Below are 14,762 nucleotides of genomic sequence, written 5' to 3' on the forward strand. Positions count from 1 at the left end.
TAAATGCCATTTTTCTTTTCTTTCATTCTTTTTTGGAAGCAGTATAAAAAAAAAGTATGTGGAAATTTCGATGCTGAAGAGTTGATTGTGCTTGCACAAAGTAAGTTGAATGATTCAGAAGCACTCAGTCTTTAGTGAGCATAACTGTAGTGCTTTCCTACTGGGGCATAGTACCTAGCTAGATTCACTTATTTATTTTCTCCAGAAATGCTGCCTGACCCGCTGAGTTACTCCAGCAATTTGCGTCTGCATAGTGACTGAATTGAGCCTGAATAAGGGTCTCGACCCGAATCGACACCTATCTATTTTCTTCAGAGATGCTACCTAACCAGCTGAGTTAGTTTCAGTTTTGATTAGTTTAGAGATACAGCATGGAAACAGGCCGTTTGACACATCAAGTCCACACTGATCAGCAATCATCCGTACACTAGTTCTATCCTACACGCTAGGGACCATTTACTGAAGTCAATTAGCCTACAAACCTGCACATCTTTGGAGTGTGGAAGAAAACCTAAGCACTCGGAGGAAACCCACTTGGTCACAGGTGGATGCAAATTCCAGAACATGCAAATTCCGTACATATCGCACCAGTAGTCAGGATCGAACCCAGGTCTCTAGCGCTGTTATGGACCTGTCCCACAGGCGATTTTTAAGCGGACTGCCGGCGACTGTCAAGTTGCCGGTAGTCGCCTGAAAAACCAGGAACTGTAACGGCGACTGTCACAATGGAACACACATACACACAAACACATTGCAAAGGCGGGGGCCAGGGCAAGCAGGGGGGAGCACTGTCTGAAATTCGCACGATGCAAAGCCAAGGTGATACAGACACACACCGCAATGAACAGGAAGGTTGGCGCTGTAATTAAGACGGCTAGCACAGTGTACGGTAAGTCCTTTAAAAGAGGGGGGGAGAGGAGGGGGGGATGAGAGGGGGGGGAGAAGGGGGAAGAAGGGGGAGAAGGGGGTAGAAGGGGGGAGAAGGAGTGGAGACAAATTTTAAGAAGCCAGACAACTTTTAATAAGCCAGAGATACAGCTGTGAAGTTTGGCGGACATTAACATTACCGGTCGGTTATCCTTGGTTCTGAAAACTACTGCTTCCGTTTTTTTTCCCCCAATGAGTCAATGAAATTCACTGGTCTGCACCGGCTACAACCTACGAGAACCTAAGAGAACCTTCGACCTTCTGGCAACCCACTAGGACCTCCTTGTGACCCACCTATGGCTCGAGAATTCTCGCTACTCTCCATGGCGACTTCATTCTAGTCGCCGCTAATTTTTCAACATGTTGAAAAATTCTCAGCGACCATAATGAGGCCGCGACTAGTTCCCAGGATGCGGGAACTCCTCACGACCATGAAGGCGACTCCCCGGCGACCATCCGCGAACATGTGGCGACTGCATAGTCTCCTGCAGTCGCCTAAGTGGGACAGGCCCATAAGGCAGCAACACTACCACTGTGCCACTGTGAAGCCTCACTACAAGTCTTTTTTTTATAAACCAGCATCTACAGTTTCTTGTGAATCCAGGGAGTTCATTGAATTGTTTCAGTGCAAATTAAATGGGATGTCTAAAGTCACAAGGCACAGTGATTTAAAATGATAAAAATGATTCAAAAAATCTTTGAAAGGATTTAGAGCATGGAAATGTCACAAACCAGAGGGCATTGCTTTAAAGTAAAGGGCTACATTTATAGATGCTCGGGGCAAGTATTTTTGCATAGCGAGTGGTGGTGGAAGCAGATATGAGAAGGGTGTTTAAGATGCTTTCAGATAGGCACATGGATAAACTGGGAATCGAGGGATATGGTTCATTTTCTGTTTTTGGATTGAATTCTGTTTTTAATTTGTGTCTCTGTGATGTCTTTATTACTTATTTTATTCTGATTATATGTTTTTATTCCTATTAATCTATGTAAGGTGTCCTTGAGATGTCTGAAAGGCGCCCATTAAATAAAATTTATTATTATTATTATTATTGCAGGTAGATGAGATCAGGAACATTTTCTTCACAGCTGTATCAGCCAACTGAACTATCCTATCACCATCTAGAGATCAGTCCTGGCCTACCATCTACCTCATTGGAGACCCTCAGTCTATATTTAATCGGACTTTACCTTGCACTAAACATTTTACCCTGCATCTGTACTGTGCACATCTTGATTGTAATCATGCATAGTCTTTCACTGGACAGCATGCAAAAGAAAAACTTTTCACGTGACAATAAAATGAATTAAACTGAACGGTCTCCACCTTAAACATCACCTATTCTTTTTCTCCAGAGATGCTGCCTGACTCATTGAGTTACTCCAGCATTTTGTATTCATCTTCGATGTAAACCAGCATCTGCAGTTCCTTCGGACACATAAACTAAAGACATTGTTGGCATGAAGGACCTGTTCCTGTGCTGCACTGTACTACGCTAGAGTCCCTCTGTCGGAAATAAATAATGTGTCTCGGCTTTCTCGTGTAGTGATCACATGATCCTTTTAACGCTGTATCATGAATTACTTCAGACACAATCACTGTGAAAGCTATTCATTGTTTGCCACATTTCAGAAACAAAGGCTTTAAAAAATGCCTCCAACCGGGTTTTGTGAGGACACCAATTACACCATCAACTATGATGACTTGGGTCCAGTCTATGAGACATGTTTATGTTGCAGTCTGAAAACAGTTTAAAAAAAAAATAACACATCAGCACTTCAACATACGGACTGGATGTTAGCAATTAGTTCTCACTGTAGGATGTGGCGGTTTGTGAAAGTGTCCTACAAGAGTCTGAAATGGTTTGATTAAAGACTCCTGACATTATTTCTCAATCTAAAATGCACTGTTTGTCATTGTAACTGGTTAGTTGAAAATTTAATTATTTCAGCCCAGTGGAGCTGCAATAAAATGATTAAATCGAACTGCAAGTGTCTCTCACTTCCAAAAAAATGATATGCTGATGATGGGGGCGGCACAGTGGCACAGCCTAGAGTTGTTTCCTTACAGCGCCAGAGACCCGGGTTCAATGCTGACGACAGGTGCTGTCTATACAGAGTTTCTTCGTTCTCCCTGTGACTGCGTGGGTTTTCCACGGGTGCTCCGGTTTCCTCCCACACTCCGAAGACGTGCAGGTTCAGAGGTTAATTGACTTCGGTAGATTGCAAATCGTCCCTAGTGTGTATGATAGTGTAGTGTACAGGGATCACAGGTCGGTGTGGACTCGGTGGGCCGAAGGGCCTGCTTCCGCACTGTATCTCTAAAGGAACCAAGGACAAGCTAGCCGAGTACACTATACCCAGTGGAACCTGTGGCTAGTATCCTTGGACTATTTTAGTCACTTCAGCGGGCAGTGGTGAATTTTACTGGCATTTTGATTTTTGTTTGTGAGGTAAACGTTACTCACAGATTTGTTTTAAGAAAAGCAGCCAATGCTTTTTCTGTAGCCAGGGAGTGAAAGAGTTGAAATTTCAGGTGATTCCGGTTCTCTGGAATTTCAGCCGAGGACAGTAATAATCAGCTCGCTGCCCGAGCCAGCTGCCTATTCCTTTTCCGGGATTACGTTCGCTGCCCGGGTGGTTTGGGAGAGGGACTATGCGCTGGCCACAGGAACCCTGGAGGATTTCTGGGACCGCGGGTGGGGGGGGGGGGGGGGGGGGGGGGGGGGGGGGTGGTATGTATCTTTGACAAGGTTGTGAACTAGTTATTTAAGAATATTTGTTTTACTTGTATTATGGTGGTGGGTTTGTTTGTGTTGCTTAGTATTGTAAATAGTATTGTAATCATTGAAAAAATATATTTTTGGTTAAAAAAAATAAAATTAAAAAATAATAAAAAATAACCAGCTCACACTAAGGCACTAAGTCGGTTCTACAGCCTGATGCAAGGTTCAAAGGCAGGGTGCCCAGTAGTTTGGAAACATGCTTTGGTACTTGATGGGTTGCCCGAGGCATAACTCACAGGACCTCTGTGTGGAGCAATTTGCCATTTTATTTTTCTTATTTACTTTTTTTTTTCCTGGCAAAAATTAAAGCTACACTGTCCTGCAAAATTCCTGTGGGAATAAGAAAAAATACTGCAAGGGCTAGAAGTCTAAAATAAATACCAAAATAGTCTGGAGTCGTACTTCTAGTCCATCAACATTTGAATGAATCAACATTTCGGTATGCTGATGCCAGATAGGCAAGGAACTGCAGATGCTGAAATCTTGAGCAAAACACAGTGCTGGAGCAGCTCAGTGGGTCAGGCAGCAAGCTGAGATTGATTGATCTCCAATCAAACTAAACTTGTAAAGGCCTGGCGGACAGCCAAGCACAAGGATGGGCCCGGCGGCCAACGAGAACATAGATCTGGCAGAGCGCCCGTGACCACGTGCGGCAGCAGACCTGGTTCACCACTGCTAAGAAGGGCCCGGCGGGCCGCTTCCTACAGAGGGAAGTTCGGAAGGCCCGAAGACCGGAGAGTCAAGGAGGAGGGAGCCGCTGGCAGCGACGGACGCGAGGAGTGGGCCGGTAGGAGAGGGAGCAGTGTGTTGTCTCCAGCGCCTGCGAGGTCAGTTGCAGGAGGTGGCCCCCGGGACACAGAGGCGGCCGGCGAGAAGAAATACGTTGGGTCGTGGTCCTGTTGCAGCCTGTGGCTCACCTGGGCAAACCTGGATCAGGGGCACTCCAGTACTTCCAGCATGTGGACCCGACTTTGGACTTTGGAATTTTTCTTGGTAAATGGCATCAAAATATGGTGGCTGTGCATTTGTGGGTTGTGTAAAAGAATGACACTGCGCTGTGCATATGTGACAATAAAGAACCACTGAACCTCAAGTCTCAATTGAGGACCAGAGAACATAGGTTCAAGGTGAAGGGAAAAAGATTTAATAGGAATCTAAGGGGTAACTTTTTCAGACAAAGAGTGGTGGGTGTATGGAACAAGCTGCCAGAGGAGGTAGTTGAGGCTGGGACTATCCCAATGTTTAAGAAACAGTTAGACCGGTATATGGATAGGACAAGTTTAGAAGGATATGGACCGAGCTCAGGCAGGTGGGACTAGTGTAGCTGAAACATGTGGCCGGTGTGGGCATGTTGGGCCAAAGGGCCTGTTTCCACACTATCACTCTATGACTCTATGACAAAGACCTTGCTCTATTAAGGCTGGTTGGGAGCTGAGACGCAATGGCTGCTTCACAGTGAAAGGATTCACGCACAGGCAACTTCCACTCAGTGGAATCAAGTCATCCTCGACCCAAGGCAATGCCATGGAAGAGTATAGCAGCATCCCTATCAAAGAAACCAAACTCAACGAAATTAGTGTGGAACATTAGGCATGAATCAAGTTTCACAAATCTTTATATGCTATTTGGAAAGATACTGTGCAAGCAAACATCGTCACCCAGAAGACACTGTCAAATCTAAATAATTGCTAACTCTAAATAATTGCCAACTGGTATGCTTGCCCACGTCAGTCGGGGCATAGATTATAAGCAAGAGGGTGGCACGGTGGCACAGCAGCAGAGCTGCTGCCTTAGAGGCCCAGAGACTCGGGTTCAATCTTGTCTGCCAGTGCTGCCTGTAGAGTTTGTACATTCTCCCTCTGACCATGTGGGTTTCCTCACAGACCCCAAAAAGGTGCAGGTTTGTAGGTCAATTGGCTTCTGTAAAATTGTAAATTGTGCCTAGTTTGTAGGATAATGTTAGCGTACGGAGTGACGCTGGTCGGTGCGAGCTCGGCGGGCCAAAGGGCCTGTTTCCATGCTGTGTCTCTAACTTCTAAAATAAAGCCTAAAGTCATATTTCAGCTTTATGGGACTTTGGTTAGACCGCATTTGGAGAATTGTTATGTTCTGGTCAACACGTTACAGGAAGGATGGTGAGGCAATAGACAATAGACAATAGGTGCAGGAGTCGGCCATTCGGCCCTTCGAGCCAGCACCGCCATTCAATGTGATCATGGCTGATCATCCCCAATCAGTACCCCGTTCCTGCCTTCCCCCCATATCCCCTGACTCCGCTATTTTTAAGAGCCCTATCTAGCTCTCTCTTGAAAGCATCCAGAGAACCTGGCTCCACCGCCCTCTGAGGCAGAGAATTCCACAGACTTTGGAAGTTTGGACATAGGGAGAATGGGGAGGCTATGGGGAGAGTGCCGGTTTATCAGAATAATCTCTGGATTTGAGGTATTAGCTACAGGAAGAGGTTGGACAGGCTTGAATTGCTTTCTTTGGAACATCAGATGTTGGGGGGAGACCTGATAGAAGTATATATATATACATATGAGAGGCTTACAATTAAGTATGGAGTATTTTCAATAGAAAGTTTAATCTTTAAATATTGAATTCTAAAGCACTTCCCAACAGAAATGATTCATGGCAAATCTGGTGTTTTCTGACATTCAAAAGCATATGAAACTTGACAGAAAAGAAATATGTTCTTCGAAGCTTGTTCAATCTTCATCCAGATTGCTGATGAAGCCCAAAGTGAAAACACTTGGCTCAATCAATTACCCAGCCATATAGTTGATCATAAAAAAAAATAACTGATTATTACAGGTCAACACGACTGTGGCTAACATCCAATGTTTCTTTTAATTCAGAGATATATGGCCCAGAGGAGCAAGGGCAGCATGGAGTGGTTATAATGCACTCTACCATGGGTCATGTCTATCACCCTTCCCTTGCTGGAAGCAGACACATACAGGGTGATGCTGGACAAGGGCCAAATGCTTGCCCACAGGAAGCAGAGGTTCAAAATCAAAGACAACTCGACAAGACTTATTTTATACCACCCCCCCCCCCCCCCACCCCTGCCCTACCCCCATTGGCAGCTGGTTTCAAAGTACTGCTGCAATACATCCGGGAGTGAATTAGCTACTTGCAATCGCAACAATCGCCACGTGTGCTACACGAGGTCATAGGAAAAAGATCAACGTAACACATTGATGTCTCACATTCAAATGAACAATTGAAAAGGACTTTGTCTCTTAAGATGAAAATACTGCAGCCAGTAACTGCAATGTCAATAACTGCAATATCCTTGCCAGCAGTTATTGATGTAAGAGTTCCAATTGGGAATCAGGGCGGCACGGTGGCGCAGGGGTAGAGTTGCTGCCTTACAGCGTCAGAGACCCAGGTTCGATCCTGACTACAGGTGCTGTCTGTAGGGAGTTTATACGTTCACCCTGTGACCGCGTGGGCTTTCTCCGGGCGCTCTGGGTTCTTTCCGCACTCTAAAGACGTGCAGGTTTATAGGTTAATTAGCTTCTGTAAATTTTAAATTGGCCCTAGTGTGTGGAATAATGGTATTGAACGGACTGATTACTGGTCGGAGCGGATTTGGTGGGTCGAAGGGCCTGTTTCCACGCTTTGTCTCTAAAGTCTAAAGTTATCAGATGTGATGTTAAATTGTAGCCACACTTACCTAATCAGATGAGTAGAAGTCAATCCATGGCATTATTTGTTATTTTAATCCTGAAGAAGGATATGCAAGTATTGGAGAGGGTCCTGAGGAGATTTACAAGGATGATGCAGGGGATGAATGAATTGAATGGTGGGTCAAACTCGGTGGGCCGAATGGCCTAATTCTTCTCCAATATCTTATGGTCTTAACGTATGAAGAGCGTTTGATGGCTCTGAACCTGTACTCTCTAGATTTTATAAAGATGAGGTGGATCTCATTGAAAGCTATCAAATAATGGTAGGTGGAGATAGAGTGGATGTGGCTGGATGTTTCCAGTAGTGGAAAAGTCTAGGATCAGAGAGCACAGCCTCAGAATAAAAGGGTGCGCCTTAAGAATGGTGATGGTGAGGAATTTATTTAGCCAGAGTGCGGTGAATCTGGGGAATTCGTTGCTACAGATGCTGGCGGAGGCCAAGTCATTGGGTATTTTTAAAGCGGAGATTGATAGGTTCTTGATTAGTAAGGATGTCAAAGGTTACAGGGAAAAGGCAGGAGAATGGGATTTAGAAGGAAAAATAGATCAGCCATGATCGAATGGCAGAGCAGACTGGGTGGGCCAAATGGCCTAATTGCACTAAGAGTCTTATGATCTGATCATTATTTGTAGATCTCAAGTCAGAGTTTATCCCTTAAACACCACCACAGATAATCATTTATCGTTGCTGTTTGTAGATTCAGCAGTGTGCAAATTATCTAGAAATTAATGGTTCCTACACAAAAACTCCACTTAAAAGATACTTCTGCATTTGAGACATAACAAAGGCATCAATCGTACTTTATAACCACTATTTTTTTGTGGTTACTAAAAACCACAGAGCTCCTTTACCACTGCAAATTAGCTCTCAGGTGTATCATCTTTACCCACTGATTTGGACAGTTAAACTGCTGGAGGGACTCAGAATCAGGCAGCATCTGCGGAGGAAAATGGACAGATAACATCTTGGGTCGGGACCCAACATCAGAATGACAGATAAGTATTACTGTGATTTTTCTTGAGATATAAGCATGACTGGCAGTAAAGAACATAGAACAGTGCAGCACAGGAACAGGCATTCAGTCCATAATGTCTGTGCCAAACATGATGCCAAGCTGAATTAATCTCATCTGCCTGTACATTATCCATTCCTGAATATCCATGTGTTATCTAAGCATTACTATCATATCTGCCTCCACTACCTGTCCTGGCAGCGCATTCCACACACGCACCACATTCTGTTTCAAAAATATTCCACTCATCTCCTTTAAACAGATCACAGGGAGAACGTGCAAACTCCACACAGACAGCACCTCTTGCAAGGATTAAGCCCGCATCTTTGGCGCTTAGGTGTGTAGGATAGAACTAGTGTAGGCGTGATCACTGGTTAGCGTCGACTCGGTGAGCTGAAAGCCTGTTTCCACACTGTATCTCTGAACTAAACTAAACACATCTTCACATTACTGGCAGGTGTGTCTGTAATCATCTAGACACAAAACACTGGAATTCCCTTCTTAAGCCTCTTCCTGCATTAAGACTCGCGTCCAAAACAAACGTTTAGATTCCACGCCTAACCTTCCATCAATGTATCACCCATAGGTCCTGACATCATAGAGACAGGTCCTTTGGCCCAAGTTGTCCATGCCGACCAAGATGCCCCATCTAAGCTAGTCTCATTAGCCCGCATTTGGCCCAGATCTCTCCAAACCTTCCCTATCCATGTACTGTACCTGTCCCAGTGCTTTTAAATGCTACCATAGTTCCTACCTCAACTACCTCATCTGGAAGCTTGTTCCATATACCCACCACTCTCTGTGTGAAAAGGTTGCCCCTCATATTCCAAATAAATGTTGCCCTTCTCACCTTAAATCTATGTCCTCTGGTTTTTGAATCCCCTACCCTGGGTAAAAGACACTATCTCCCTATCACCCTACCATTCCCCCTATCTATTCCACCTCATGATTTTATACACCTTTAAAAGATCATCTTCAGCATCCTATGCTCCAAGGAATAAAGTCCTAGCCTGCCCAACCTTTCCCTGCAGCTTAGGCAATTGAGTTCCTGGCAACATCCTCATAAATCCTCTCTGCGCTCTTTCCAGCTTAATGGCAGCCTTCCAGGGGCACACCTTCATCCAGCAGTTCCCCAACAAATGCAGGTGGTCATGGCTGGTACGTGGATATATTGCTTTAGTGCCGATCTCTCCTCCTCTGACGTAAATAAGGAGAATAAATCACTGACTTGGAGAAGATTGCCAAAGAAGTCTGAAGAAACACACAGCAGGTGAACGTGACTAGCTGCCGAACTACACATCTCAGTTTGGAACACACACACAAGAAAGAAAAATCAAAGAATGCACTGTCTGAAAGATACATATGTTTAACAAATCCTGTGGCATACAGTTTATAGTGCGTGGAGTTTCTGTGTGGTTCTTTTCATCTGCTGCTCTACTTTTTTGGGCCTCAGTGGCGTCTGGACTTGTTTTAGCTGGTTACAAAATGTTATGGTAATTAAAAGTAGTCCTATGGGAATGATGTTGCACCGCCCCAGAGCCTGCTAGCACAATAGTGGGTTTTTTCCCTTTGCTATACAGACATTGTACAGCTTGAATTTTTAACATAACTCTAACAAGCAAGTTCATCAAAATTGTTCAGTGTTTTAAAAAAACCCTCAAATAATATTAATTCACACAAAGGTTGTTGGGCCTATGGAACGAGCTGACGGAGGAGGTCGTTGAGGCAGGTACTGTCGCAACATTTAAGAAATATTTGGACAGGTACATGGATAGGATAGGTTTAGAGGGATATGGACCAAATATAGGTAGGTGAGACTAGTGCAGATGGGACATGTTGGTCAATGTGTGGAAGTTGAGCCAAAGGACCCGTTTCCACGCTGTATGACTATGACTATCTCTGACTCTAAATAAAATTGCTCATCATTTATCTGGTCTACTTAATCAAGTTTGTTTCCAGCTTTGTTTGACTTTACTTTACTTTAGAGATACAGCGTAGAAACAAGCCCTTCGGCCAACCGAGTCCATGCTGATCAGTGATGACACCGTACACTTACACTATCCTGCACACTAGGGACAATTTGTAATTTTAACAAAAACAATTAACCTACAAACCTGTGCATCTTTGAGGTGTGGGAGGAAACCAGAGCACCCGGAGAAAACCCACATGGTCACAGGGAGGGAATACAAACTCCGTACAAACAGCACCCGTAGGTAAGACCGAACCCAGGTCTCTGGTGCTGTCAAGCAGCTATTCTACTGCTGAACCACTGTGCCGCCTCTTCTTTGAACCTCTGAAAACACTGCACACAAACATCAATACATTGTTTTAATGTTCCTTTATATAATGCAACTACCTTTAATACAATGTACCCTGGAGAGAGCATTTCATCGGGATGGATCACAGCATGGTTTGGGAACTTTCATCCAAGACCTACAGAGAATTGTGGATGTAGCACACGAATCAACCTCCTTTTTGACTCCATCTACACTCCACACTGCCTCGGCAACACCACCAGCATAATCAAGGACGAATCTCACCCACGGTCACTCCCTCTTATCTCCTATCTCATCAGGCAAAAGGGTACAGAAGTGTGAAAACGCCCACCTCCTGATTCAGAGACAGATTCTTCCCAGCTGTTATCAGGGAGCTGAATCATCCTATCACCAACTAGAGAGTAGTCCTGAGCTACCATCTACCTCATTGGGACCCTCAAACTATCTTCAATCGGACTTTACTGCACTTTATCCTGCACTACATGTTATTCCCTTTATCCTGTATGTGTATACTGTGGACGGCTCGATTGTAATCATGTTCAGTCTATCCACTGACTGGATAGCCTGCAACAAAGAGCTTATTACTGTACCTTGGTACATGTGACAATAAATAATAAACTAAACTAAACCTTTCGTTACTAAGTAGGGTTGCCAATTGTCCCGTATTTGCCGACATCCCGTATATTGGGCTAAATTGGTTTGTCCCATGTGGGACCGCCCTATTCCCCTATTTGACTGCTACTAGCAGGTGCTCCTCAATTCACGCTGGGGTTACGTTCTGATAAATCCATCGTAAATCGAAAATATCATAAGTCGAAAATGCATTTAATACACCTAACCTAACCAGAGTGTTCAACGTTGGACTGCCAGGCACTTGTGGTTTTCATTCTCTGGGTTAGTTTCCCCCCCCCCCCCAATCCCCCTCCCTCTCCCCCTCCCCTCCCCTCCCCCTCCCTCTCCTCTCTTCAGTACTGCCTCTGCCTCTGCCTCTGGGAGTGCTTTTAATTTCCACGGTTTAATTATGAAATCTCTTTGGCGTCTCTCAGCCGCCCACCCCACCCCACCCCAACTCCCTCCACCGCCCGTTTGGTTGCTCACCAATTCCCTGAACACCGACGCCCGTTAAATCTCCCGAGCACCAGTTCCCGCAGGAGAGAACATGAGATTTTATCAACCGGCTCATCAGATCTGTTGCCGTTCGATGTCCATCTTGCCTCCTGCAAGATTCCTCACAAGTCCCTCCCTCGTTGCTCCCTCACACGGAAAGGCTAACATGGTTCACTTCATGCCGGGCCTGCACCATACCCTCGCCGCGACGGCACGCCACCTTTTGTCCCTTAATTGTGAGTGAGAAAGTTGGCAACCCTATTACTAAGGTAGTTGTATTAATTATACAGTACAGCACCTTAGTACCTAAAAGGAATATTCCTCTTTCAGAATTATTTGCAAAGCCAAATAACTTGCTTGCAACCACACTTGCTAGGAAAATAGTCATAATTAAAGTTTCCAGTATATGTTGATGTATTTCTTAAACAAAATAAAAACTGCTTCTTTGCCGCTTTTATCATGAATTGCCTCAAACTGTATTTCTGTTCTTATTGTATTTACATCAAAGGTGAATTTCTTTGCTTTCTTTGCCAGATTTTCTGGTGCATAATTGGTTAAATCACCACACAAGAAGAAAAAAGTACAGAAGTTGTTTTCATCTTACTTCTGGTCCAAAGGTGGTGCCCAAATTCCTTTGCAGATTTTGGCCCTTTAACACGATTTGTCTAACCAATCCACCATGAGGGCCAAAAACAGAACAGGTTCAAATTTTCAAGCTGTCTACACCTGAAGCACAGAGCAATTTGGCCTACAAACTATCCAATGCAGCTTCCAGCCACACCTGACTCAAGTGGGAGAGAGAACTGGAACGCTGAAGAATGTGGAAATCTTCTGCAACCGAGGGATATCTTTAATTTAACAAGAAAGTTAATCAAAACTGTTCAATGTTAAAAACAAACCAGATAATATCGCTTATAATTAACCTGTTCTTCAGTTTTGGTAGACGTTTCCTCAATGAACAATAACGATGTCTTCTTTGAATCTCTGAATGCACGGCATGAAAACATTGACGCAAACTACCACGGTACCTAAAAGGAATACTTTTACTTCAAAATTATTTGCACAGCAAAATACATGCAGGCCATTCTGCCAAAAGAGCTTGCATTTCTAAGAGCAGATTTGTGCCTCACATGCCTCTGCCTCACAATTAAGGCGGGAGAATGAGAGGGAAAAATAGAGGAGCCACGATTAAATGGCAGAGTAGACATGGTTGATTCGCCTAATTCATCTCCTCTGTCTTATCGAACCATAGTGCATACAGTATGGAAACAGGCCCTTCAGCCCAACTTGCCCTCACTGACCAACATGTCCCATCTATACTAGTCCCATGCCTGCTTTTGGCTCATATCCCTCTAAACATATCCTATCCATGTACCTGTCTAATTGCTTCTTAAACGTTGTGATAGTCCCTGCTTCACTTAATTCCTCCGGCAGCTCGTTCCATATGCTCAACACCATTTGCGTGAAAAAGTTACCCCTCAGATTCCTATAACATCTCTCCCCCTTCACTTTCCCCCTTCGTCATCGGGTGGCACCGCGAGCGGTAGCCTCGCCAGCAGTGTGTCAGTCATTTTGACTTTTGTTTTTTTAGTATGTCTAAATGTATGTGTTAATGTTTCTCGGTATGTTTTTATGTGGGGGTGGTAGTGGGGAATAGGGGGAACGTTTCCAGTCGCTTACCTCGGCGGAGATGCGACTTTTCTCTTAGTCACATTTTCGCCTCCCTCGCAGCCTAACAACTTGGATTGGTGCGGTCTTTCCCGGAGACAGCCCAGGGTTTCAGCACGGGCGTAGCGCAGACTTCCATCGTGGAGCCAGAAGCAAGGCTCCGACCGCCGGCCTGCTGACTTTAACATCTTGAAGCCGCGGTCTGCGGAGCTTCTTGCCGCAGGCGTGGAGTGGACTTTACCAACCTGGAGCTAGGGATCCCTTGCCGGGGGTCACCAGAGAGGAGCTCCGACCGCTGGCCTGCCTGCGGCCTCCAGGGCAGCTCCCAGGCTCTGGAACTCCCTCCCCCAACTGATCCGCAATTCCGTGTCCCTCCCCATCTTCCAGTCCCGCCTCAAGACCCATCTCTTCACCTCTGCCTATCCTTAGCCCCACGTCCCCGTCCCTTTTCATCTGTGCATTAATTGCCTCATGCTGTGTTTTGTATTGAATTCTGTCTTTACTTTGTGTACTAGTCATGTCTCTACTATTTATTTCATTCCCCTTACATGTTTTTCCTATACATGCTCAATTTTTGTAAGGTGTCCTTGAGACTCTTGAAAGGCGCCCATAAATAAAATGTATTATTATTATTATAACATCGAGAAACCGCGGTCTCTGGTAACAAAGTGGCCGATTCGGGTACTCTGTCCGAAACGTCAGAGCTTCGATCATCCCGACGAGAGGGCCTGTACATCGGGCCGTCCGTAGCGGTGACAACGGAGGGTTCATGGCCCCAAACAGGGGTGAACAAAAAGGAGGAATACCGACTGAACTTCATTGCCTTCCATCACAGTGATCACTGTGATGGATGTTTATGTTATGTTCAATCGTGTGTTGTGTTATTTTATATCAGTCACGTGAGTGCCTACGTGAAGAGCCCGCCAGCCCGCCTGCGTGTCAATACGTCGACGCATGGCACACGATTCGGAGCAGTTCGAAACTGCTCCGGCGAGTAAGGAATTTTTTATTCCAGGAACGGCCCACTGCTACGTTAATTAGGTGCAGCAGGCTTGGAGAAGCTGACGGCCGCGGCCAGTGCAGCTACTCAAGAAGCGGCCGCACAGTACCAGCCACGGAGGGTGGTTGAACGCGAAAAGTTGGCGGGCATGGCCCTTGCAGTTACCGCTAATGAAGCTCCGAGGGAGCAGGCGGCTGTTCAGAGCATCTGACGGGCGAGGCCTGTTCAGACACCTCCTTTGGAGCTCCAAAAGGGAAACAGAAGTAGCAGAGGTTTGTGTTTCAGTTTGG

Source organism: Amblyraja radiata, chromosome 20, assembly GCF_010909765.2.
Source record: "Amblyraja radiata isolate CabotCenter1 chromosome 20, sAmbRad1.1.pri, whole genome shotgun sequence".
Classification (NCBI taxonomy): Eukaryota; Metazoa; Chordata; class Chondrichthyes; order Rajiformes; family Rajidae; genus Amblyraja; species Amblyraja radiata.